Source organism: Micropterus dolomieu, linkage group LG18 (assembly GCF_021292245.1).
Source record: "Micropterus dolomieu isolate WLL.071019.BEF.003 ecotype Adirondacks linkage group LG18, ASM2129224v1, whole genome shotgun sequence".
Classification (NCBI taxonomy): Eukaryota; Metazoa; Chordata; class Actinopteri; order Centrarchiformes; family Centrarchidae; genus Micropterus; species Micropterus dolomieu.
This window is the reverse complement of record NC_060167.1, coordinates 33,597,636-33,625,121: the sequence shown is the minus strand read 5'-3', so window position 1 is coordinate 33,625,121 and position 27,486 is coordinate 33,597,636. Positions and strand designations below refer to the sequence as shown.

The following is a 27,486-nucleotide window of genomic DNA, read 5'->3' as shown; positions in this document are numbered from 1 at the left end:
TGGCGTAGACCCCCTCCCCTGTTCAATGACGGCTTCTCAACCCTGGTGTAGATGCTTCCTTGACACCTCTTTCAAACCATCCATCTTCTCTGTCTAAAATGTGCACCTGGTGGTCCTCAAACGAGTGTCCTCTGTCCTTCAGATGTAAGTAGACTGCAGAGTCTTGACCTGAGGAGTTGGCCCTTCTGTGTTGAGCCATGCGTTTGTGTAGTGGTTGTTTAGTCTCCCCAATATACAGGTCTGTGCATTCCTCACTGCATTGGACCGCATACACTAGATTGCTTTTCTTGTGTTTGGGTGTGCGGTCTTTGGACCACTTATCCCCCACTTACAATACTGTCCTTTCATCACTTCCCAGGAAACTCAACAAACGTAACCTATTGGCCTCAGGTGAAGATACCAACGATTGTCGTTCAGTTTTGGCCACAGGTAGTCTTAACGACTGTAACGACTGTCGTCACAGCAACAAGGAACACTAACGAACCAGCGGTATCGATGACCCGGGCCAACGACCCCACTGAGGTTAAATAGCTGAGTTTCCCTGCCAGTCAGTCAGAACTGAAGAAGTCCTTTGGATGAGGGACGAAACGTCTTCCAGTATCTTCAACCAAGTCCAGTTGCCCTTGATTTTAACCTTTGTTGGATAGAGTACTTACTGTTCAATTTACTAAGACCATGCCAATTAAGGTACAAACAGGTAATTTATTTGGTTAGAGAAAAAGTTCAGGGAGGAAGGGATGAATGGGTCGAGGGGAAAGTGATGGGATCCCAGGCTGGCTTCACCAAGGCCCAGAGGTGCATGGAACCCCAAAGTGTTCAATATTGTAATAAAAGACTATGTGAAATGAACAAATTTTGAGAATGATTTTATTATATTATTTATTACCTTTTTAGAAGTAGATGATAGTTGCCTTAGATGCTGGCGTGACCATGGGCACCCGCAGCCAAATGTTTTGGACTTGTCTCTCTCTTGAGGATTTTTGGATGGAGGTTTTTAATACTTTTCTCAAATGTTTGAGCCACAGTTATTGACCCTAACCCCTTCCATATTTGGAGTGGTCCCCGGGGACCTACAGATTTCAGCTAACCAAGCCTGATGATAAATTCTCCTCTTATGGAAAAAGACTGTCGCTATCTCACAGCGCTGGCTGGGGGAACAGCATGCTATCGTTTGCCAGCCCTTTAAAGTTAATTCCCCGTTCAGATATTTTAGACACTCTTTTAAGAAGACTCTACAGTGTCTGTCAGTATGAATGTGAGCATCTGTCTCTTCATAGACATGTGGTGGACTACCTACTTGTGCTTCACTGTTTCCACCCAGTGCATGCAGAGATAAAAAAAAAAAAAAGTGAGATGGGAGAGGTGAATGAAATAATTATGATGTTCTGTCCTATTTAAAAACATAAATAGGAAGCAGCATATCCCAGAAAAAACATGCAGCATCACAGCTTCACATCAAGTATTTATCCTGTCTTTGATTAACAACCTGCAGCTAATAGCAGATGCCAGTAGGACTCTGATGGATCTCCCATAGATTATCTATCAGCTCTCATTTTGGGGCATATTGGCTCAAGATGCCCTGAAGCTGTGCCGAGGGAGACGGATTAAAAGTAGATGATGTGTACCCATGATGTGTTTGGTTTCCGCTATAGTGTTTCCACTGTCCTGCCAAGTGAGTGTTTTCCTATGGAGCATAAGAAATCCCGCTTCCACGGAGTCATAAACAGACAACTAGTTTACACCACAGCATCCTTTAAATGCAGTCATGGGCGTGATGTTTTAGTGTTTTATCATGATCTAAATGCTGTTTAGGAGACTTTTCCACAATGACACGATTGACAAGTAAAAGAGTATTTTACTTTTATTTCACCTCTGTACCTGTAAAATAGGTTAGAAGTTTAACATCTATCTCAGCAAAAACAATAAATACTTAGGTACTAAAGCCACTAAGAGTAGAATCTGGAATTTCCCAATGGGACCACCCAGTGGAAGAATCCAAAAGTCCACCGTGGCAGGCAGCAACAATCACTTACCTTCGGCCCGACAGTTTAGAGACTGAAAACAGTCAAACTGGGTGTTACTGTTGAATGTGTAATATTCTGCTGCAATGTGTAAAATGAGCAATATTCCGGTTCTACTGGTTGCATCAGTTTTATCGGTTTAATCAATTTCATCGTCTTATTGGTTTTATGGCTGAATGGATCAGCATTGGCTTTAAAAAATATTTTGATCCGCATTCTGTACAGAGATGTTTGAAGTGCTGGCCACACACAAACCAACAGCACTGAGTCATGCCTCTTACTCAGCCATTGTTTGGATAATTCATTTGTGACCAGAGGACTGGCGCCCAGCATCAACTCATTTTAAAAAATGTTTGATTGACCAGGAATATGCAATGTGCTCTGTGCAAATATTTATTTATGTCCATGTGTGTGCCTGCCTCACTTTCCTCCAAGGTCCAACTCCAGCTCCTCATTTGTGTTGTTTTGAAAAGTCACCTGCACTGGTGTTTCCTGCTGAGATCTTCATTATAGAACAGACTCGCTTTGAAGTAGTTATGGGTGATTTGTCTACAGTCTTCTGTGTATTAGGAAGAGCTTCAAAGCGCAGATCAATGGGTAAATACTTGAAGTATTTTCATTTGTTGGCTATAACAGCCAGGTCCAAAACAGGCAGGCCAGGCAAACAGGAGTCTGGAAGCCTAGGCAATGCACACCAGACAATCTGGCAAGGAACAAAGGAAATAGACCAGTATATATGGTGAGTGACTCATGAGTTGTCTTTGACACCCATAATACAGAAACCTCAGAATTGTGCCATATACAGGGTGTTTTCATTAAAGAGATTTGAAATCTGGATTTCTCTTATTTTAATAACAATGACACTCTTAAATCTCATGGGCTATTAGGCTCAAACACCATTTCATCTACGCAACCCTGTCAGTGAAAAAGTTTTAATGATGCAACCGTGGGGGAAAAAATGGAAACAATTGCGCATGAAAGGAAAAACCTGAATAAAGGAGAAAAACACAAAAGATGCAGATGCTTCCATGCAGAGCAAGAAAGCTTATTGAATGGTTTGAGAAGTATGAAAATAATGTGAATCAAGTGCTTTAACTGAACACCTATGGGTTTGCCTGTAACAGAAACGAGGATGTGGCGATATATCAATCTCAACTAGTAGGCCACCAAGACTTTTGCTAAGACACTGTATGCTGGTTTTCCCTTTAGAGTAATAAACATGGCTGGGCCCCTATTATTATCTGTCTATTGCTGCTAAATGTTCCTGTGTATTAACTAGCCACTAACTTTGCCTGTCTGCTGTTTGCAGGGCGCATATGGTAAAATATTAAAGCTTTTTCACTAAAAACAACTACCTGCTGCTGTGGGATGTAATGCCAAGATAGTAAAGATGGGGGCCATAACAGGAAACAATCAGCTGAAAGACACAAACGCTACATAGCTGATGGGAGCTAAAGAGATAATTCTCTGTGGGTTTGTCACTACAAGCCACCCCTTTCACAAATAAATTTGTCATGTGGTCAGTGTGGCCCATTGTTGATATAAAAACATTGATTATGCCTGCTCAAACACATGAAATTTGAAACTGAGAATCTAGATTTTGACACAGACACAAGACTGGACCTCGAGACAAGGTAACAAGACCATTTTAAAAGATATGATTAAAGATAAAGGATTTTACACATCAAAGTGTGTAACGGGTTCTGGGGAAGTACCACTGCATGTGTGAAAAAGTTGCATAAAGCCTTATGTGGCTCCAGAGGAAGCTGCGCATACTCTCATACTAGCATAACACACCAGAATCTCAGACGGAACTGTTGAATTGTGGGTAATGAAAAACATGGAAATATGCGTGGAATAAAAAATACTATCTTCTGCTGCATCGATTTAAATTTTTATCAAAAAAAGAACCCTGTCCACTGTGAGTCATTGTTATAGGAATAACATGCTATAAATCAGTCATTGTGTCGACTCATGTTGTACTTTAGTGGTATATTTTCCAAAATACATCTTGAATCAGATTTTTACAAATCAGCTAACATATAGCCAATTAAACCTGGAGCTTTTGGGGCCCCTGGAGTTCTGGCACAGGGGGCCTTTGCCCGTTTGTTATTCCAGCCTTGGCCATAGAGGCATTTAAATAAAATTGTATTGTCCTACGGGGGAGTGCTTACATTGTCTAGTTAGTAAGCTTTTAGTGACCTTGAATGTTTTGTACATGAGTCTATGGTGACATTATTGGATTGCCGTAATATCCCATCAAAAACATGTTATGTTCTCCAGTCTGTGCCGTTGACCAGTGACACTGGTATACAGATCTGGATTTGGTGCACAGTGGTTGCACACTGCTCCCTTGTGGGATGGGTTAAATGCAGAGAATGAATATACATGTATGTGTATGTGACAATATAGTATACCTTACCTTACCTCACCTTACCCTCTGAAGAATAATAGCTCTTTCAGGGACAGACAATGATTGATCAAATCAGCAACATCAGCCCTTGGCTGATTAATTAGGCTATAGGGACTCAGCTTGCCTTTCACAATAATTCCTTGTTAATTTACCAGGCACAATAGGGAACTGATAACTCCCTATTTCACGGGCGAGGTCCCATTATTTTTATTTGTACAGCGGGTGACTCAGGGCGCGCTGCCCTTTCTCCTAATAAATTCCATCATCTCTGTATGCAAAGGTGAGGCAGTTAAAGCTGTGTGTTGTTAGCAGTGGACTAAAAGTGATGAAATCTAAGGGATTGCGCCATCCTGACGACACTGCAAGAAATAACAGCAACTCCTCTGATGTAGTGCCGGGGCTTTAAATATTTTATTAAAAGCAAGAGACTCAATCTGCCTAAAATGAACGATCCTGACCTGCTCACCAACAACCCAAATAACATGTTTTGCACGTGTAGCCTGTCTCTCTCACCTTGTTGCCTCACTCTTGACAAAATCACTGACACGTAGCAACATGAATGCAGCTGCTGCGGAAACAACATGGGATAATTATCACAGGGTTGGCGTACTTCCGCATGTTTATTGAGATTTGAGTAGCCTACTTGTTGACAGAGCGGGACATTTTCGCAGGGACTACACAAGCGTTGTTTGGCTTTACGCATTCCCCCTGAACACACAGCCTGACTGTATTCGTGCGAGTGTCTTCCTCCCTCCTCCGTCCTCCCTCCTGCCTCCTGCCTCCCTCCTGCCTCCTGCCTCCCTGCATCTGACAGTGTCCCTCCCTCTTTCTCTCGCCTCCTTCTCTCATTAGGCGTATGACCGGCAAAACACCGACACACTCCCTTTCCCTTAACCCGGGAAATAAACACGGAACGGCGGCGGTCAGGATTGACTTCCCCCAGTGCGCACCATTCATGGTCCTCCCCTGGATGTCTGTCTGACAGGAGGGTATGTTTAGAAGTGTTCATATTTTTGCACTGTCAGTTTTGCTCATGTCGTTATAAGCCCAGGCTTGGTTGTGTTTAATGATTTGTTGAATGTCGGGCTTTAACGTTTCGGAGATCGTTCCCATGTATGCTGTTTGTCCTTTTAACGCGCAATTCGTCAGTGATTACTGCGCTTTGTCATACTCTCTATGTGCTACTATCTGCTGCAGTGATAGGCTTTTATTCAAGCTGCAGCTGTTTTAAAGACCATCATTTCATAACGCGCATGGACTTTGACCGCTTGCTTGCCGTCCTCTACCGGAGGAGGAATTTTATTGTGGGATATTGAAGCAGAGGCAAGTTCGTTTTGTGCCCACTGGCCCTTAATGTTTACATCCAACCTGCACACATACCACCAGGCAGTTAGACTCCTCCAGTGTCCCCCCTCGTTGCTGGCAGGACAGCCAATCTACACACGATGTTCTCACCAGGCCTTGATTTTCATTTTAGGATTTTTCATATCCTTCGGAGTTGCGCTCAGAGATCAGTTTGTGTCTCAGCCTGTCTGGGCAAACTGGATCTCCAATTGGCTTAGTCAGCCTATTCTCCAACACACCCATCGCTAATTATGCAACAGCCACACTGACAGATGAATTTATAGACTCTGGGGACCCAGTGCCATGTCACAAACTCCCATCAATCCCCCTGGATTGACCCCACAGTTGTTGAGTTTGCTTTTAGAACTTAAAAATGGAATTTGTAGTTAATAGATTTTACTCACAGTGTAATAATTTGTCAGGGATGTGTAAATGATGGAAAATACAGACTTCACCTGAATACTATGGAGACATTTGGTTACACTCTGCCTGTTTTTGCCTGCACGCTCAGGCAGGTTCTTGTATGGAAAATGCCTCACCTTTGGCCCCCTGGCTTGTACCTGTTTTGTGGAGTTAGGCTACATGCAGTATTGAAGAGGCATATGTCAGCACTGCACGGGTTGGCTTTAGCTTCAGGATGCTTTGCTTGGACTGTTCTCTGTGTTACTCAGGCTAGGATTATATTTCTACCCATAATGTCTCTTTGTCTGTGTCTTGTATATTGAGTTTTCCAGTTTAATGGGTGACACTTCATAGAAGTGTTACCCATAAAAAACTCTGACAGACTCTTAAGATGGCTTATTATATCATTTTTCTTATTTTCCTTGTATTGGTTTGTCATGTCCATGCAAGTTTGTTCAAGTCAGACCATCTCTGGTTCAGTTGCTCTGCAGTGTTCCACCCCGCTCCCTGATGCTGCACAGGTGGGCTTGTGATATTTTGTCCCACTCTTCCTTCAGGCCACACACACTGTCAGCCTCAGCTAGCAGACCTGCTGTCACACAGCATCCATGTCGGTAACATCGGACACATGTGTATGCTTGCTGTGTCAGCCTTGCTTAGTCAGCCTGCCAGCCAGCCTCGCCCCCCCCCCCCCCCCCCCCCCCCCCCCCCCAAATTGCCAGGGAGCACCAGCACCAGTTTGTCCACCATTGGCTCACCAGTACTTCGACATGAATTTATAATCATACAGAGTTCAGACACATCAAAGTGAATCAAGAGTCTGTTTTTTTTCTTTTTACCATAGTGTACTGTAAATGTGCATAAAGTCTTGCTACTAGTGTGTCAGTGTTTGTGCGTGAGTTCAGATGCCCCAGGGTGCTGCTGGGATTTCACAGCCCAGCATGCTGCCTACCAACATTTGCAATTCAAATGAGCATGTATGAAGCATCCAGTGATGCTGAAGCAGCCCTCCTCTTCTCTGTGTCTCATTGGAGGCAATCATTCCTCGCACTTGCAACCATTTCCTAATGACTTCTCCGTTGGGAAAAGTGAGCAGTTGGGCTTCTTTGTATGAAACAGTATTACAAAGGAAGAATCTATTTAGGTGGTCATCTAATTTGAGTCTTTTGTATAGTCCTTGGCACAGGCATGGAATGCTGCTTACTTGTGTGGGGTCACCTTGATGTTACAGATGATGATGCGAAGGCATGCAACAGCTAACTGTGCGTGTATGTGTGTCCTGTGCTAGAGCACAGCTCAATGTTCTTTGACCTGTTTTTGTACCTTGGTGAGTGTGGTTATGTGTCTTCCTGCCTGCTTAACAGCAGTGACCGATCACACACTCATCCAAAGAGACACACACGTTTCTACTTCTATACTTTTAACATCCCTCACTGACTTAAATACATTCCCTAGTTCCTTAACAGACAATTCAGTTTTAATTAGGATTGTCAGTTTATCAGCCCCTGGTTTAATACATATATTATATAATACAATTTATCTGTTGTTGCCCTCTATATTTATATATATATTACATTGTTTTTCTCTAAAAATGGCAAGTCCGCCTCTCCCACGCAGTGTTGAAATTGCGGACCAGACACAAGGTATTCGCAGGAAACAGTGTATACATGTACTAGGTTTGATGCGGAAGATAAAAGCTGGTTTAAATGTTAAAAGCTCATATGTTTATTTTGGAAGACAACATTGATCACGAGTTCAGATTTACCATAATGGACAATTGTTTCAAATATGCAACACAACGAACCAGTGGTAGATACACATGACATTTTGAAATGATCCTGTTTTATTAAAACGTACTTGCTGTTACCATTAGGAAACTTGCTGAATTAACCAAAGCTAAGGCTGTGATGTACTGTTCCAAAACCATAAAGTTGGGGGACAAGAGCTATAAAAATGAATGTTCAAAATTTATGTAGCAATAGTTTAATAACATGACTTTTCAATGCATTCTCATCTCAGCGCATCATTACCGACGCTTTCGGTATTATTTTGCGCTAAAGGTACATTTCAGTTTCGGTATGAAACGCCACCGTTTGCTACGTCGCTGCAACGCAAAGGAGGCAAACCGGTCGACATGCATAAAGTCACTGACTTTGCTTTAGGCACTAATATTTGCTAGCTAGCTAGCACTTCTGGTCTGTACGACACGCCCCAGAGCGTCTCCTACAGACACATACGGGAGCGTCTCGTAGAGACTGCGCTTTGTCACTTTTTCTGAAATCGTCTGTATTGGACGCACTGGGATGAGAACGGTCTGGACTTTTATTTACTAGTATAAGTGAAGCTTACCCTGGATCCTACATTTCCCATAATGAGCCTCAATAGCATTTTCCAATCCTTCCTTGCCTGCCTTTTTCATATTCAATGTTTACAACGCAAGATAACCCGGATGATTTTATTCAGAATTAAGAAGGCTTCTCCAGAACCACAGAAGACAAACAGATTCATGGCTACGAAACTGACCTTTGTTAGTAAAATTGGTGGAGGGCCCCTTTAAGGATGATGACTTTAACCCTGTAAAGTCTTAGCCCTTAAACAGCCATGGAAGAAGTGAAGCCAATATGTCCTCCCTGATTGGTCCTCTTAAAGATATCTTTAAGAGGACATACATCTTAAAGTTAATGTACTTGTATACAGATAGAAGTACAAGAACACGTTCAGAGGTTTTGTCAGGGACAACATCCTTCAACATCTTTACATCTTTACCATAATTAGTTAAATGTCCAATTCTGTGTTCTAATAATATTTACAACTTTCAAAATGCAAATCAAGCATTGTTTACACATCATGTAACTAATACTTGATACCTGAAAACTGATGAGTAGCACTGTCTTATTGATTATTGGCTGATATAGCTATAATTGCAGTACTACAGTGGTACAGTGTACTGCAGCTTTGTGTTTGTTTATCCAGTATGCAGAGAGACCTAATCTTCTACCCAAATCTCTGTTTTACATGCTCTTTTATCAGCTTTGTCTGGAATAACCAAAAGAGGATAACACAACATTACCGCAGCTGAATCCAACAACAGTAATCACAGAGGCAGCGTAGTTTTAGTTTTATGGGAATTGAATTAAGAAGCCTCATTAGGATGCTGCATCCACTGCAGTCCTGTCAAAATCTTGTCACGGTGCTGACTTGAACATCATATTGTTTCATTGCGTGGTCTTAAATGATATGTTTGGGGTTTCCAGCAACAATCTCCACAGTTATTGCAGTAGTCAAAAGGTTCTCTTCCCAAGCCAGTTCCAAATCCTGTTGCAGTCTGTCTGATCAGGACTTTATTTTTAGCTTTGGTTTTTTACTTACGCAGCTATGGGCAATTCATTGCCTTCATCAGATTGCATCATTCTGTTTGTTCTCAGATGTCTAAGAGTGTAAGAGAAGCTATTTCATGCCATAAGACAGTTTTATTTCACCATTCTATTTTCCACCTTCAGTCATATAGCTCATCATAGTTGATGGGAAGCATCACTTTGTCCTTCTGAAGGGGAGGCAGTGAGCTTTACCCTGAGCAGCAGCAGCAGCAGCAGCGCAGCTTGCCTCAGTGAGTCAGCAGGTTCTCCAGTGTTTTTTTTCTTCTTCCCCCCCTTCCTTTGCATACCTACACTCGTCTCCCTTGCCTCCACTCGACTGCCGCCTTCTTTGAACAAATCCCCTGCCTCTCCAGAATGAGACTCATCATGTTGTTGTCTGGCTTTGATCTGGTTTAGCGAGTCCCATAATGTTGCTCATGTTTGCCTCCCCACAGTAAAGCAGAATTCATATTTCAGGCAACGTTGGTTCATGGTGGGAAAGAGAACACTTGCCACTTCTTTCAGGGCTGTTTATTCTGCCTTCTTTGTGGTCAGCTGTGGAAATACTTTTCTCAAGCTATTTTGGCCTCTTCCAACAAACCAAGGCAACAGCCATTGTTTTCTTTTGGCCACTTCACACTTGGCAACCATTAATTTGAGCCTTTGCATTCACCAGTTATGGAGAAAGGCTAATTCCATTGTTGATCTGTGTCCATTTCCCCAGTGATTACGCTGTGTGTTTGCTGGAGTCCTGCACATTGTAGAAAGCTGGTGATTGAGAAAAAATAGTCATTACTATGGGTCAATCTTAGTGCAAACTATTTATAAATACATAAAACAAGACCTAAAAAGAGGATTAGGAAAGATTAGAGTTGCAAAAAAGTATAACAATACAATGCTTACTGCTGTGAAATCCAGAGTTCATTGCACAATTGTATTTATACTACATATTGAAGTTTCAGGTTATAGTACAGTGAAGTTGCTTAGGCTGCATTTGTCTTCTGGGGATGATGGTCCCAGGGTAGCTGTAGTGTAAGTGTTGCTGCTGCTGTGTGGTTAACAGGACTGAGGAAGATGGGTACACTCTGACCTTTGCATTATATTCCAGTGGTAATTAGACTAAAAGATGATTGTGCACCAAATGCGCAGGGAAGCATGAGAGTGTAGTCTGCATGCAGACTGTGGCTGACTGTCTGCTTGTTGGATAGTGCTCATTTTTTCTCAGTGATGACAATGACAGATGTGCTTGTTGAGGGTCGTGTGGGGTTTGTTTGTTGTAGTGGTCTGTGGAGGAGTGGATAAACAGACTACTCCCAGTCCCTTTGGGCCTGTCGTGTGGCTTCTAAACTGGTCAGACAGGTTAGAAGGCAGATCCAGGCACAGCCTCTGTCATTACTCCACTCTTTGTATACTCATGCTTAGTGTGTGTGCTTACAGTTCGCAGTTTTAATCTGTGCACTCACATGACACACGTCTGTGTTTTCTGTGTGGTTCATGCATTTCAGTTTGTTGTGTCAACTTACTTGTTTTTGTTTGGAGTCTATTGAAGTATACTGTATATATATATATATATATATATATAGCCTCCCTCCACTGCTTGTTTGGGTGGGTGATTTGCAGGCTGATCAACATCCTGCCCCTCCTGTGACCCATGGTTTGACTGTATGTGTATTCAGAGCCAGCAACGGACTTTCATACTAATAATAATAATATAAACTGCGTTAACGTACGATAAAATAATTGTCAGCGTTAATTAATTAATGTGTGCTAACGTGCCCAGCCCTAATACACACACACACACACACACACACACACACACACACACACACACACACACACACACACACACACACACACACACACACACACCCCTAGTGTGGACTACATGACAGAAACATGCATTGTTTATGTATGTAAATGAAAGTTGTGTACTCTTCTGTATGTGGTGTATTTTGTCATAATGTTTTTATTCATATTTGACCACTTCATACTTGGCTGTGTCAACAGAGTTTTAACGGGATTTCCACGGCTGACTCTGTGGGCCCCCCTGCAGACAGAAATGAGACAACTTCAGCCCCTGATTTTAGCAAATTGGCACCATTAAAAGTATGACGAGTTGGCTGTTAGCAGTGCCTGTTTGCATAGGTGGGCGTGCCTCACAGTTTGAAAACCTCTGATGTAGACTATCATCCAAACACACTACAATGTTTTAGACTAATTAACATGTTCTACTCTATCCTACAGGCAGTTCTAAGCTTATGTAGTTTTCAGCGCTACTAGCAGGGCGGTTTTCAGATTGCAACCAGATATGTGCATGCTCAAACTCATGCGCGAGCATAATCTGACACACATATACCTACACACTGGGAGACAGCTTTCCATAATGCTGGAAACTCAGTTAAACTCCCACTCCAACGTTACAGTAACATTTTCATCAGCTTGAGGTTGAACAAATCCAGGCTCGTTGCATGATAAAGTTAGATTGACTGCATGTTTGCGTCAGCTTGCCTGCCGCTTTCCAATAACTCTTTGTGTATCTGTCACCGGAGGCTCAGCAATGTGACCACAGCTAAATGTATTGGATGATAATGAAACAGTTAGTGAGCTGGACTGAATATTATAAATGAGATTGTTGCCACACTTAGACCGCAGTAAGTAACTTTACTGTAGTGAATGGGTCTTCCACTGGGGTGTTGTCACACAATTGCTTTTTTACCTTTTTACCTTTTACATTTCTTTCACATAATACTGGTGGTGCACAGGATAGTTATGTGGAAATATTAGCTGGTGAAGTAATGTGGACGGCTGTACAGTATTTTGCACAGGATAACGGCGAGCTAACTTGAGCCAACTAAAGCACAACATCATAATATATTTCACATGCTTTGCAGTAATGTCAGTTTACCAGACCAACAGGATGAAAGCCAACTCTAAGTCAGTTTTGTTGGTTGCAAAACAAAGCGGAGGTCTCTCTGTGACTCAAGCATTTCTGAGGTTGACTGTGCTGCGGAGCGCGCATGCACGTAACAGCCAATGGATTTCCTGGAAAATCTGACCCAGGGTCTTTACTTTGGATTAGGCATACTGACCGTCAGAGGTAACAGAAAAACCCGGAATGTAAATCATTTTTATTTGAAGTCCATTCAATTCATTAAAGAAAATACTTGTATAGACCCTGCATAGAGCTGATTATTCCCATTAATGATTCATTTGCAGAAAGCGGTGAAAAATTCCTACTAAAAAGATCCCAGAGCCCATGGTAATGGTCTTCAGATAATTATTTTCTTTGACTAACACTCCAAAACTCAATATTTGAAAAATAGCAATCCCTCACATTTGAAAAGCTGAGAACAAAATAAATTTACACTTTTTTGCCTGATAAATTGACTTGCGCAATTAATCAGTTACCAGAATTGTTGCCGATTAATTTCTGGTCCATCGATTAACTGATTAATCGAACGCTATTTAGATATCATTTGGTTGCGCAGGTGTAATAAAGAATTGATTGAAAAAGTCTGGTGGGTTCATGTGCGGTGGGGAAGTTCTAATATTACATTTCTTAGAGTTGACTGCCAAACAGAAACCTTTTTATAAAAATGATTGTTGTTTTTTATGTTTTATCATCTGGCAGCATTTCATTTGGGATTTGATTCTCAGTCCAGATATCAGGGCTTACCACTATTTCAACTGGGCTTTCATGCAACCATAACAGAACAGAAAAAGAAGTAAGAATTTAACTGTAACTGATTCCATTTCTCAAGCAAGCATCCACATTACTGTACTGAAAAAACAGATTCAAAATAAAATAGAAAAACATTTACAATACAATTGAAAGCATTATGAGTAAGGTGAGGTACACGTTTTGTTTTAAATGGAAGAAAAATTACAAAAGCTCTGGTTTAATCCTTTTAATTCATAAGAATGAGATCCTTCCTTCTACTGCCGCACATACAGTATCTGCACCTTAGCTGAATCAGCTGCATGCTCGCTTGTTTCTCTTCACTGCTTTGTTCCTCAGTGTGCCAACAAGAATACTCTCACCTCATTAATAAGGTTGTTGATTCATAATCAGAGAAGGCGCTCTCATCTGCAGCGGGCTTCTATGAAATCTGACACTGATTTTGCTGCAGCAATGTTGCAGTAGCCGTGTTGGGAGCGTGTCAATACGAAACCTAGAATACAGTTTACAACAGATCCCAAAGTCATGCTATTCAGCGAGCAGCAGGCATCTGCAGAGTAATGTATTTTTGGGGGTTGTCCACTCCAGCTTGACACTGCTGTGTGCTTGCTGTTGATCACTTGTGTTTGTGTTGTTCACACCCTGCACAACACTCTCACATCTCTTTCCCACCTGCACTCATGAGTTGTTTTTATATACAGTCTATGGTTGTAAGGCCACTCCTCAGTAACGGAAAACCACATTGTTTTGGCATCAGCAGCGATGTTTTTTCAATCACAGGCTTCACTCCACGCCTTTTTGTTTTTTGTGGCCAACATAAAATGTTTCACTCTTCATGTAAGCCTACTGTATCATTCATGGATTCTGTCATGCATCGATTTTTTTCCTCTTTAATTTTTATGCTGGCAGCGATTATGAGGGGCTCCTTTCATAATTCATGGCGTGATTGATGTCCCTATGGTAGCAGTTTTCATGCTGCAATGTCAGCAGGCACTTACACGGCAACAGCACATAGCGCTGCCAAACACTCCAGTCCACAGATTAAGATGCTTAGTGTTGGCTTTCAGCTGCCATTTAGCAAACCACACTGTGCTGTCCACATAGTAGTTGTGCTCGGCAAATGACTCATTCTGCCCAGAAAAGTTAACAAGACAACTCTAAAATGTTCTTGAGCGCCACTGACATGCTTTTTCAGCCTCACTCTCTCTGTGCCTGTCGCTGTCTATACTTAAACAAATAGCATTGAGCTCCTTGTTCAGCATCTTTTCAAATCCTTTGACACTGACACCCATAACACAGAAAGCTCCTGTAGCTTCCTTTCAGCTCCAGCACTGATCCTAATAAGGAGATGAATGGCTCTATACAAACAGCAGAGTGAAGCAGGGGACTGGATATATGCCCACTGCCTCTCTCTTTCTCTCTTTCTGTATCTGCTGAGGGTGAAATGCCTGTTTCAGTATTGAGTGGCAGTGGTACAAAAGTCCACACTGGTCACCTTACTGCAACATCACCACTGCAGGTGAATAACTCCAGTGGAGTGAGGAACTAGAGGAAGGCGGTACTGTTCAGTGACCATCAATACAATATAATCCACATCTACACCCCCCAATTTAGTGTGTCGCTGATGTAAACGGTTACAACTCTAAGTGCTAACTTCATTGCTTCACTGCTACTTTACATGCAATTTAATTCCTAGTTCAGAAAACAGACAAAATGCAGACTCCCAGTGAGTGAACATGGCAGTCGGACCCGGGACCGAGCACAGCCTCCGAGATCGACGGAGGCCAGTTGGACCACTGGGAATACAGTACAAAGGTGGTTTTCTTGCCAGTTCGGCTCTTGTCATCCCGGGACTGAGTCAACTATTGAGACTGTGTCCAGTCCTGTTCATGCCGTGTTCACTTGGAGGCTGCTGATCGCAGTTTTGTTGCACGCTCGCAACTGCACTGCTCCCAGCAATCATTCCCCACCGGGTACCCTTGCCACTGGACTGAAAACCTCCACTGTTTGAGAAAAGGTTTAAACCTAAACACACACCCGGTGTTCCGAGTTCCCAGTATGGGCAAAGTAAGCTAATTTAAACAGTAGCTGCAGGCTACCTGAGCTAATTAGATAATGGCAGCTAGTTAGCAGCAGTTAGCTAACTTGCTATACAGCAATAAGTAAAGCCATCTGTCCATCAGGGAACTCGTAAATCACACAGTTGGGGCAGAGCAGTGGGGGAACATCAGAGAGAAAACCAGATTATATTTTCCAGTTTCAGTAAAATCAGTAAATAAAGTTGTGCTTTTGTACAGTAATCAGTGGTGCCTGTCCCAGAGACACAATTTTTCTGCAGCATCTTAAAAATTAAGAAAGCTTTTCATTGGAGACTAAATTAATGCAGGCTCCCAGTGCAGGATGATTCATCAACATTTTGAAATCCTTTTCCAGGAAATGACACACACTAAAATGTCATCAAGAATACCTACAAAACAACATTTTATGTCATTGATAGGCCAGATCCTGCCATATGACGTAGAAGCCCAGTGCAAGGCATATAAAAACATTTCAATGTCGATTTTTATTTCAGGGGAATGGGATGTTTTATAGTTGTATGTTTCTGTAAAATCCACTGAACAGACAACGCATCTTTGATACTCTCTTGCCTTTAATTGCATGTTTGGCATTGAAGTAATCCAAAAGTAAGTTACTTTTATTTTGTGGTTCTTTGATTACATTACTAATTACAATTACTTATTGGACCGGATTACATTTTTAAATTAATCGTCCTAACCCTGATGAGAATATACATTAAAATTGTGTAGTCAATGAAAATAAATACTCATCAGCGCCATAAAACAAAGAATATGAGTAAATATTTTTTTTAATACACAGAGACTGACAAACAAGACACATGATAAGAACCTGAAAATTATATACACTTGGAGGAAGGCAAGACTGTAAGGAATTATAATTTTTTTTTCTGAAATAATCAGCAGAGGGCCTTCACAACACAGTATTGCTGTCCTCAAGTACATTTCAGGGTAAAATTAACATTAAGAATTATATACTTCTCAGTGCGACCCTCCCTTCTTTTATTTGTGCCTGCAGATACATGCATCTAGGGTAACGCACCAGCTGGTCAGAGCGCAGTGGCAACCTTAGAAAAAGGGCTACAATAAAGAAATGGAAAGAAGTCATGTAGTAATGATACAGATTTGTTTATTTTATGGAAATGATGCCACCCTTTCAGCTCTTTCTGGCATTTAATAATTTTAGAATGAAACAAAATAAAACCATAGTACTGGATACTAATAAAATTTTAAATGTTTCAAGATGAACTGCGCAGGAAAAGAGCATCCACCCCTTTTCAGTTTATTGTAGTGGTTTGCAGGTGTTTTATTCTGACCTTGTACTTGCTTGACAAGATGACTAGAGACCATTGTATGAAACGATTTCTGTGGAAGAATATGAACTCCATGAACAACAAAAGTCTCCGAATTCTTGAAGTTATTGTTTTCTCCCATATTTATTTCTCTCAGCACAGTGGGAAGCTCTCACAGCAAAGTGGTTTGCATTTGCACATGTTGCATAACAGATAGGAAAATGTGGGCGTGAAATGGTGCACTGTCACAACATCGCTGGAATTATGTATATATTCAGTTGTTCTTTGGTTGCAGGCAGTAGCTCTTTTTACATTTGGTGCTTTAAAGGTCCAGTGTGTTTTTTATTACCTTAGAATGAGGCATTTATATCTACATAATCGCGGGTCCCCCCTTCCATGGACGTCGCCACGTTGCGACGGCATGTTTCTACTGTAGCTGCTACAGAGCACGTTTTGTCACTACATTCTTCTTGTTCTGCTTCTGGTAGAGTTCAGGCAGTGCAGACAGTTATCATTATGTTGGATACGTACATTAGAAGAAGTAATAATAATATACTGCAGGCGTCTGCAAATAAGTTTTGCATCGGAGCAATATTTTCAACCATTAGATGGTGGTTGAGGATATAAGCCATAATACTGACTTTTGTTGACATGTTGTTTGGTTAGTTCAGTCAGTAAAGTGGAGGACTTGCAACCCTAGGGTTGAGGGTTTGGTCCCACCTTTCTCTTCAACAAGTGGATTCTACAGCAAATGTTTTTCAGGCTCACATTACGGCATGGGCTGCACTGTTTGTGTTTTGGTGTTTGATCCGCATCCATCAACCTACGGATGCTTTTTCATTTCCCCAGGAAGAGGACATTTAGGGGAATCACGTTTTCTGACGGCTCTTTCAGAGGTGTGTCAAGCAGGCTACAGACTCTTTTAATGTCGTTCAGAACTGTTCAAAGTAAAAGCTCATTTCAACTCCAAATACTGCTTTACAGTAAACAGCTTCTCGTGCTTTTATTTTGTGGGCAAAACCCCACATTATGATGATAAATGATTATGTGAGTAACTGTTGCTGTCATGACTGAAATCTTTTTCAGCACTGCTATCAAAGTATTTATTTATTTATATTTTTTGCCGCTATCAAAGCACCATAATCTGTCAGCGGCAGTTTTGGCGAGGGTCCATTATCATAGAGAGAATGAATGTGTTTCTCTTGCCAATGTTTTTATAACCTTTATCTAATGTGTGGTTTATAATGGACTGTGGTGCAGAAACAGTGACAGTGTCACAGTAACATATGGTTTTACTGAAAAATTAAGTAAATATAATTTATTTATGTATTTACCTAAATAAACCTAATTTCTTGACTGGCCACCCTCTGTTGTCTCAGAAGAGACACATTTTGTACTGTGTCAGCCATTATAGCTGTCCTACGCTCTTTAAAGGGTAGGGGACAGTGGTAGACTGGAAAGTTGGTTGCGATTCACAGCCGTCACCACTAGATGTCACTAAATCTTACACACTGAACATTTAAATGTATATAAATAGAATAAGTCATGTGTGAATCGAACCCCCCCAAAAATAGAATAAGTCCTTCCCACTGGACAGGGTTTACACAAAATGAAACACATTGGAGCTAAATTTGTTTGATTTAATTTGGCAGCTTCCTATTTGCAGCATCTTTCACACCAAAAGCAGCCCAGGATAATATTTGGTGATAGAGATGAACTGTGTTTAAGGGTAGATAAGTCAGTGCTTCTCGTCGCTTAAAGAGGTGGTATTATGCTTTGTGGCTTTTTCCCTCTCATTTATTGAGTTATATACCTTTTTTGTGCATGTAACAGGTTTGCAAAGTGAAAAAGCCCAAAGTCCAGCCCAAAGGCAGTTCTCATCTCCCACAGAAAACTCTCTGAACTGCCTGAAAACAGCTCGTTTGTAGTCCAGCCGTTTCCCTTTCATCCCTGTGACGTCACAGGGATGAAAGCTAAATGCGCCTCATATAACGCTCGCCAAGCGGCTTGTCCGACACGCCCTCAAAAACACCGGTAGAAAAACACCTAGCTGCAGCACACACCTCTCCTCTCCCTTCTAAACACTAGCGACCCTCCAGGCAGTCAGTGGACATGAAGTTGTTACTGTGATGTAGAGACAGAGCTCAGTTAAAACTTTCTGGATGAAAGAGACTTTTGTTACAGATTAATAACTCACCACTCTGAAACTCTTGCTCCAGTCCATGTTGCCAAGCTGGTCGGCAACATGTCCAGCTGAACCGAAGCTGTTTACTGGCTTCTCACTGACCCGCCGTACTCTGCTTCTGATTGGCTAGCAGTCCTCAGCTAGCAACTGCACATGTGCAACTCCCAACAAAGATCATTTAGAGACAAGATGTATCACTCCGTAGATAAAATGAAGCGTTCAACACAGGGTGAAAAAAGGAGCTGCAGCAATGTGCAGTATGACAAAACCATGTAAACCTGTTCTGGTACAACCCCTAAATAGGATTTTGAACCTGAAAATGAGCATAATACCACCTTTAACATTTTTGCCTGAGAGCTAATTTCATTGTGTCTCCACACCTGAATCATTGCTGTGCACCATTTTAATTTTGCTTATAAAGTGTGTTTTTGACACCACCTGTATTTTAGCTTCTGGAAGTCTGAGATTTACTGATTATTTTCATGGCCTGTCTGACTTGTAGCTACACACAGCCACTCATAATTCCGGCAGGGACGTCTGCCATCTGGATTAAGACTGAAAACTGAAGGGCAGCGTATGTGTTTCACTGGATGTTAAAAAATAATTTCACAATTTGGGAAATATGCTTATTAATTTTCTTTCAGACAATATTTTTGTTTCCATATCTGTGCATTTTCACCAGAAACACTTCTGCACTTTCATCAAAATGAGTACTTTCTGTAAGAACACCAGACAGATGTGAATTTTGAAGCTGTAAATGGGCAAATGTTTATTTTTGCAAAACGAGGATCTCGTCAGTAATCTCCCGACTATATACAGTTGCTCTTCCATCCGCCTCCACATAGTCTCAGCCAAGATGGGCTGCATGCTGCCATTACAATCAGATAAACAAACAAAGCAAATTAGATAACTCCAACACTGTTTCAATGACACATTTGACATTTCACTGGGATCGATACGCGCTCACCACAGCCCCATGAACACAATAACAAATGTACATGGAATGGTAAAGCAAGGCAGGGCCATCATCATTCACTTCTCTGTGTTGCTTTGTCTCAATCCTCTAACACCATGAAAACTATATTTGTAACTCATATTTAATACATTTATACTATAATACTTCATGTTTGTTTTTATTGAAGAAATCCTTCTTAATTTGAATTATTCATATTTAGCTTCTCTGCGTCTTCAAACATAAAACATGCCCTATTAGTGATGCTGGGTAAAACACAGAGATGGATTTCATCAGGATGTTTATGTAAAAGTATTTCATATTCACATCCTATCGTCAGGCTGGACTGTAGACTGGAAACAGACTCACTCCGGAGAATTAGCAGCAAGCAGACTACCAATAGAACATTCTGTCCAACCCCTATCGTCTTGTATTGTGTTTTTACCTTAAGCTCCCACAGACCCTGCCACGTCACACTGTGGTGCTGCTGACTACCTGTGGCTGCTCACGTCAGATTCACAACAGAAATTGCCTCCACTTTTGCATTTTCACTAGTTTCTGGTTCCTCTCGATGCGGTCGTTTCATGATGGATTTTTCAGCAATCCAATCTGGATAGGCTATGTGACATTTCACTTGCATCAGTGCAGCGTCTCTGTGGCCACAGGCCTGTGGACTGTTTTCTGGTGGAACATGGAAGATGAATGAGCTCAGCAGGCATCCACCTCTCTGTGTTTTATTCCTTTATCATTGCTTGTCATGCCCACATTCATAATTTATGCTTATTATACTTTCATATTTTTCATATTTCATACTTATGTTTTATAACAATTCCTGTCCAGTGTGGGTTTGTTGTGTTTTTATGAATATTTAATGTTGGGAGATGGAAAGTACATGGCTTTAGAACATTAAGTGTTGTCATTCATATGATTGGTGAATAAGGGAAAGCGCAGCAGTTTATTAATGTTGATTTGATCTGTTTTTTTCCTTTGAGCAGTGTTCAGTGCAGAATTAAGCCATTCACCTAATTCATATAATTATCTGGAAACCACATCATTACAACATGCACCAAAAAGTTATTTTCAGTCAAAACATTAGCTGGCTACATTAGTCACAAGTCCTCTAAATAAAGTAATGAAAATTTTTTTTACAGCCTGTCCTCAAAAGAAAAACGACCATATACAGTAGGTTGTTTCTTCAAACACGTCATTATGGGACATGTTTACGTTAACTGTGGCTGTGCCCTCTACTTTAACAAAGGCGAATGGCGTTCAAGGCTAATGTGAAACCAAGAAAATGTTGAGTTATTTTGACTTTTAGTTAAATACCGTAAAACTTCAATTAATAAGTCCCAAATAGCTGCCTACCCTGTTTACTGGCCTGGTGTGGGAACACATTTTGACAAATAAACGCAGGTCTCCATTAAACGCCTGGTCTGGGTCGCCCGCTTTAGCTGCTTCTAAGCTGCTTTGATTGTTAATACAAATATTAATGTTTAAACGTATGATTAATGCCAGTATGGACATGCTACACATCGTTCTTATCATCCATGTATGTGGCTTTCTTGTAGTCAATCCAGGCGGTGCACAGATTAGTCTGCCTGGTCTTGCAGTCTCGAGTGACAGCTCTATCAACCAGTAACTGGTGCTTGGCTCCTGGTATTACTGCCCATTCCCTTCTGGCCCCTGTCCATGTATTGAGCCATGTGCCTACTCATCTTTAACCGCCTGACAGCTTGTGCAGAGGCCTGTAGTTGGGTTAACCATTCTGGGTGGGTCCCATCCATCACAGCAGTTGGTTCATTTGTGCAGCCACTCTTTCATGCTCTTTGTGGCTCGTGGTGTGCATTCACATCTTCTCGCAGACTTTCAGAGAGTACTTTGTACTTGGGGGTCCAGCTTGGTTATGTTGAGTGATTCTGTGCTGTAAGGGCTTTTTGTTATTGGGGCTTGGGACCCAATCTCTGAGTGTGGGGATGATGGCATCTCCCCGCTGACCTGTCATCCTGGATCCCCCTTGTCGTAGCATATTTGTTGTAGCTCATCAATCTCTAGTTGTGATAGCAGTTGCCGTTTGCGGATGTTAGAACACTGAGCTAGGAGTTGTTTCTTTGTCAGTGTTTCGAAGCATCCATATATATAGTCTCTGCATTTAACCCCTGCCACCGGGATTGCTTATATAGTAGCATTGCATCGGATTCATATTTTCTGCTCTAGTCCATGAATGTCTTGTTCCAGTAGCCCATTAGTCATCAGGTTGCCCTGGTTCCTTGTTGACCCGGGTGACGTCCGAGCCGGTATGCCTCTTGTATTTGCGGTTTCACTCATGCCTGAGGTAGGCAAGTAGTAAAATAAAATAAAATACCATATAAATGAATGCTGAATATTAAAATACCACCTAAAATCAAGATTGTATCCTTAGAATAACAGCTACTACCCAAAAACACGTACTCTATTTGAAGGGGACCAGGCAGTTTGCACTCCATTTCTCTGGAGAATACTTAATCTAGCCACTTTTTTGTCTCTTTTGTCTCTCAGTATTCATCCCTCTCTTTCTCCTGTCTTTCCACTCCATTCCCTCTCTAGGCACTTCGGTCACCCGTCTAACCTTCTATGATTCTTGTATTGATGTAACATTGGTATCTTTGTCAGACTTGGAGGGGACAAACAGGGCGGCAGGTTATTAGCCATCTCTTTTTGTTTACCCAGCTGAACAGACTTCAGCAGCAGTCGAGAGCAAGAAGCTGAGTCAAGATCAATGTCAGATTCAGAACAAGGCTTTTTATCACGCTGCATCAATCACAGATGTCTGCCACTGAGTCATCCTTCACACTTCATATTTGATAGAATCTCAATTTAAACATCTTCTCAAGGTTATTACAATACCTCTTCAACAGCCAGGAGTGTGCAAGCTTCTCATCTGCATCAAATTGTCAGTGGAGCCATCATTTATACGACAGAGCTGTTTATTAAGGTCAGACTGAGCTGAAGGCTGGTAGCCGATGTTATTTGCCAGTTAAATAAAGTTAACTTATACTTCTTTGACCCCTGTGGGTGGGTTTGTCCTCTGCATTTGACCCACCCTTACTTCTTAGGAGCAGAGGTCAGCCATTCTCCAGGGCCAGAGGATGAAGTCCAATTCAGTGCATAAGCCAATAGCAATGTCAGGAGTATTTTAAAAACCAAACATGTATGACTTTTGGTATGGGAGGAAAGCAGAGCAGCCAGAGGAGACCCGCACAGACGCAGCCAGATCATACCAATCAAGACAGGAGCAGGGTTAACCACTAAACCCACATGCTGCCAAGTTAATATATTTATTATCAGTGTCTCTTACACGCCTAAAGATGACAAGAATGATGCAAGGAGATGTCATACCATCATTTTGACACTGATAACAGCAGAAACTATAAGGTCTATGTTTTTCTATGATACCATAAAGGAGCAAGGAAATACTGCACGGTAGATCTGATGTTGCTGTAAGCATCTCCATGATACCTAACGTTATTCAAGGCCCAACTTGGACACAAGATATACTTGGACATTCTTTGTTTCAGCTCTCATGTAAGTTTCTGATGGGGAAATATTGGAGCCAGAAAGCCAGAATTAGATCAGTGAGGCTTCGTGGTATGTGATAGCCAGACTTACCGGTCAATAAAAAAAATTGAATCTGCATCAATCAATACATCATGTGTAATGTAAAAGGGGTTGCTTTTCCACTTAGCTCTATGTACTGTTTTAGCATCTCTTAGTTTACTGTTTTTGTTTTAAAGCTTGCAAATTTACTGTTTTGGTTCAGTCTCACTGCTCATGAACTTAGTTTTTTTTCCTACTAACTTTTTCAGCTAAAATGCTCTGATAAACCCACTGTATACTGCCTGCTTAGCACCAAAGAGCAGACAGACAAACTAAGCGACTAGCTGGTGAACATAGTGAAGCAACTAAGCAGTTTATTCAGTGAACCAGTAAAGAGCTGAGGGGAGAGTGAATATTGGATTTAGATTCACCAGGTGACCATAAACATGACTCCAAATTAATGCAAATGATTGTCCATGTATGCTGGATGTGTAAATAAGCAATTGTTTGCAGGGCAACTGCTACTCTACTGTGCTACATAGCAAGTGAGTGCCTGGACCGACAGGATAAATCTGGGCTGGGAAAGTGAAAAAGCAGCACCTGCCCTTCCCTCATTACCACCATGAGCTGCACTTCAGCAAGACCCGTAACCTCTACTGCTCCAGTGGAGCTGCTCAGTGGCCAGCAGATCAGACTGTGATTCCACGGCGCAGCTTCCAGGTGTGAATGTGTGTAACTGTGCGAATGTGACCAGAGCACGTTCCTGTAAAAATAGAGGCTTCTCTTCAGAGGCTCTCGGTGAAACATCATTGAATAAAGGGCAATATAGGGGTTTTCAATTGATTTCGGTGCAGTCAAGGCATTTTTGTACTTCTTGACTAAGGGAGGAACTCCATCTTAAAGGAGACCTATTATGCTTTTCCACATTTTATGACTTATCTACAATGTTAATCTTGGATGTTCATGTTAAACATGGCCAAAGCTTCAGAAAATGAGGTTAAAGTATTTCAAAGAAATCCCTGTGAGCCAAAATCTCATGTTTCCTCCAGGTCTGAATGCTCTGTTTTGAACTGCTTTTTCTACCAACGGCTCCGTTCTACGACCTACGGAGCCAGACAGAGCTGGTTTTCTATATACGGTCATTGGCTTTGAGAGGGAGGACTTAAAGAGACAGGAGCATCTACAGTTCTTGATTTCACGTTTTCAGCTCCTTGTCTTCTTGGATTTTTGCACACAGTATTGGAAGCCTCTGTCCAGAGCCTGAATGAAATCTTCTTTGCCTCTTCTAGTCTTTACATATTCACCTTGAAGCCTCGGGGTGTGATTTTGAAATGAAACTTAAACTTGTGGAGCACTATCTGTAAAATATTAGCCTTGAAAGTCAGTATTGCATTGCGTGTTTCACTTTGCCATCAAAGTAGTATTGAAATTGTGGTTATTATATAACAAGGATTGTGTATTGACTGCACGCTGCTATTCTGGTCTTACAGGAAAATCTTGTGACACTAACACTAATAAAACTGAAACAATGGGTAGGCAGTCCTTTAAATTTGCATGTTTTACAGACTGCCAACCTTTCCCCAGGTTTAAACTCTACGGAAGCGTAATGCATCCACGTTAGAAAAAATGATGCTCTGTTTTTCTGAAGTTAATTATCTCAGAATTACAAAATACGTTTTTATGGTGAAAAAGATTCTGCTCTCAAAATTCAGAAAAACAGAGCAAAATCTTTTTTTCAACATAAAAACATATCTCGTTCAAGCTGTCAAGCTCAGCTTACAACCCCAGCTACATCAGCTGATGGCAGCCAATCAGCTGATGGCTCAGCTGTTTCCATCTTTGCCTGCCTAATCTTGCAACCCACCGCCACCTCAGCTACTACTTTCATGCTGTGTCTGACTAACCATTGTCATTTATGTTGTCATTGATGCCTGCTTTGTTCTGTACCCTGGGGTGGGGGCTCTCCCTGCCTTGGGCTTTCCATGTAGGCACGTGGAAGGGCAGGAAAGTCCCAGAACAGAGCCATACCACCAAACATAACTACTGCAGATGGATAAAAGTTTCTTTTACTAAAGTGGTCCTGACTGAACTCTTTTTAGTTTATATTAAAAGACCAGTCATATTGACACACTGTTGTATTGGTCTAACCCTAATTTATATACTAGTCATGCAGCTTAGACTCTTTTTTTCCATCACAGCGGCAGGAGAGAGGGCTGGCAAAAAACATGGTTTTGGGAAAAATGTCCACTTGATTATATTTGCATCTCAGCCAGTCTCAGTAATCCATGGCAAATACTCAAGGACCCGGTATTGAGCATTGTTTTGTTTGCAAAGGAGAGCGTGTTTGTGTATGTGTAAGAGAGAGTGAGAGCATCCACTAACACTCAGTACTCTCCGCAAGGCCATTTACCTACAGAGTGCTGGGTCAGCACATTCAGCCTCTCTTATTTCAAGGCGGCTGGCTGCCAGCTATCCCATGAAAGGAAGAAGGAGAGAACTGAAAGGTGTTTTTGTTTTGGTATGCTGCTGCCTCTCCTCACTGTATGATGTCCAGCTGACTTACAGTCAGCTTTTGTTCGCTGGTGTCCTGCCTGCTGCTGTGTTAAAGTGTCTGATAGAGATGAGCATGAATACAAGGTCATGGACTGAGCCTGCATACAAGCACAATGATTGTGCTTGTTGGACACATTTTCATCTTTTGTCCCAAATGTCTTAAAAAAGAATCTGCAGTCATCAACTATTTACGCTAACTGTAAATTAGCAAGGCTACCCTTTAATTGTCTGGCAGGTGTACGTTTTTCAGCTCAGTTTTTTGAAAATGTCAACTGATCATGGCACCCATGGAAAATAGCCATGGTTCAAGAGCCACATGTCTGTGATGAAAGACATGCCTACAAGTGCTAATGTCAATAAATTGTTGTCACCACCATCTTTCTGTTTCTTGCATATGCCATCATTTAGCGATGAAGTCATTGCTGGCTTAACCGAGAGCTGAAGCCAGTTTGTTATACGACACCTTTATAAAGTGATTATAAGTTTAGTTTGTTAACTTTAGTTGTAAGCCATTATTGAGAACATGTTTTGGGTTCTAACAGGACACTTTGGCCTCTTAACTCTTTAGTTCATGAGTAGAGGTGGAAATCACAAATCTCTCTGCTGGTTCTAATCACTTCATTCAGTTCTAAGGTTTGCAATCACTCACTATTTAGTTCATTTATTTCCTGAGCTAAGTAGTGGCATCGCCATTCAAATACACTTCCGTAACGCAGAACAGTAAGGTAACGCATCAACATTCACACACGACGTTCAGTACTTCAATTCAGTTGTACTAGTGCAGTGCCCATTATATTAACATGCTTTTTATCCCAGCTGAGCTCACAGCTGCACTCTCAGTCACCAGTAAGTGGAGCTTCATCGCTAAAAGCTAATTATTCACTTAGAAAATTTGTGGCGAGGGATTTGTTTTTTCATTCATCAGGTAGGACCCTCCATTTGATCTACGACCTTCTGTAAAAGTGCTGCAGGGCATTTGAACAACTATTTATTTTTTATATAACTGCAGAGCTTGGTTTATTATCCATTACTTGTGCATGTTTGACAATAAAGTTACCTATGAATCTATTAGGCCCATAATAGAAAAGGCCCATATTGGAAACCTTTCCATGGCAGCTAGAAATCTTGATACATCAATTGGTGAATCGGTTCATCTGATAAGAGTTGCATCCTACTACTTCTATCCTAACCAGCAAAGAAGCTGCTTATCTGAATATCCTCTGATAGCTCCTAATAAGCAGAAGCAAACAGTAGTATGAATATAAAACATCACTGCACACATAAGGGACTTAAACTGAAAAAGTCGCATCACATGATAAGTAGCTGCTTTTGCCGGCAAGTATTATTGTAGATAATTTAGATGGTTTGGTAATCGAGAGGAATTATGAGTAGTGTGCTTGCAGCACTCAGATCCTCCACTCCTCCTTAATTATTCATCCACTCAGGTTCCAGGTCAGCCCTTGTTTGGCACAGATTGATAGATTTTATAACTGGCACGTTTTTTACTAAAGGTTTCAATTATACCCAGGGCTAATGACAAGCATATTAAACAGGAGATTACGTGTAATGCTTTCTGCCATTGATCTGGGGGGAAGGGGTGGGGGGTCACTGAGGAGACAGTGCAAGAAAAGAAGTGAGACA

At 41.4% G+C, this 27,486-nt stretch overlaps 1 protein-coding gene across 1 annotated transcript in view; it reads left to right on the top strand.

The window, feature by feature from the left end:
* The first annotated feature begins 5,305 nt into the window (after positions 1-5,305).
* LOC123956437 (band 4.1-like protein 1) overlaps positions 5,306-27,486 on the top strand; it is an 80,705-nt gene continuing 58,524 nt past the window's right edge. Inside the window, exon 1 of the mRNA XM_046028619.1 lies at positions 5,306-5,423. The gene's annotated coding sequence lies outside the window, so the exon portion shown is untranslated. The remainder of the gene's footprint in view (positions 5,424-27,486) is intronic.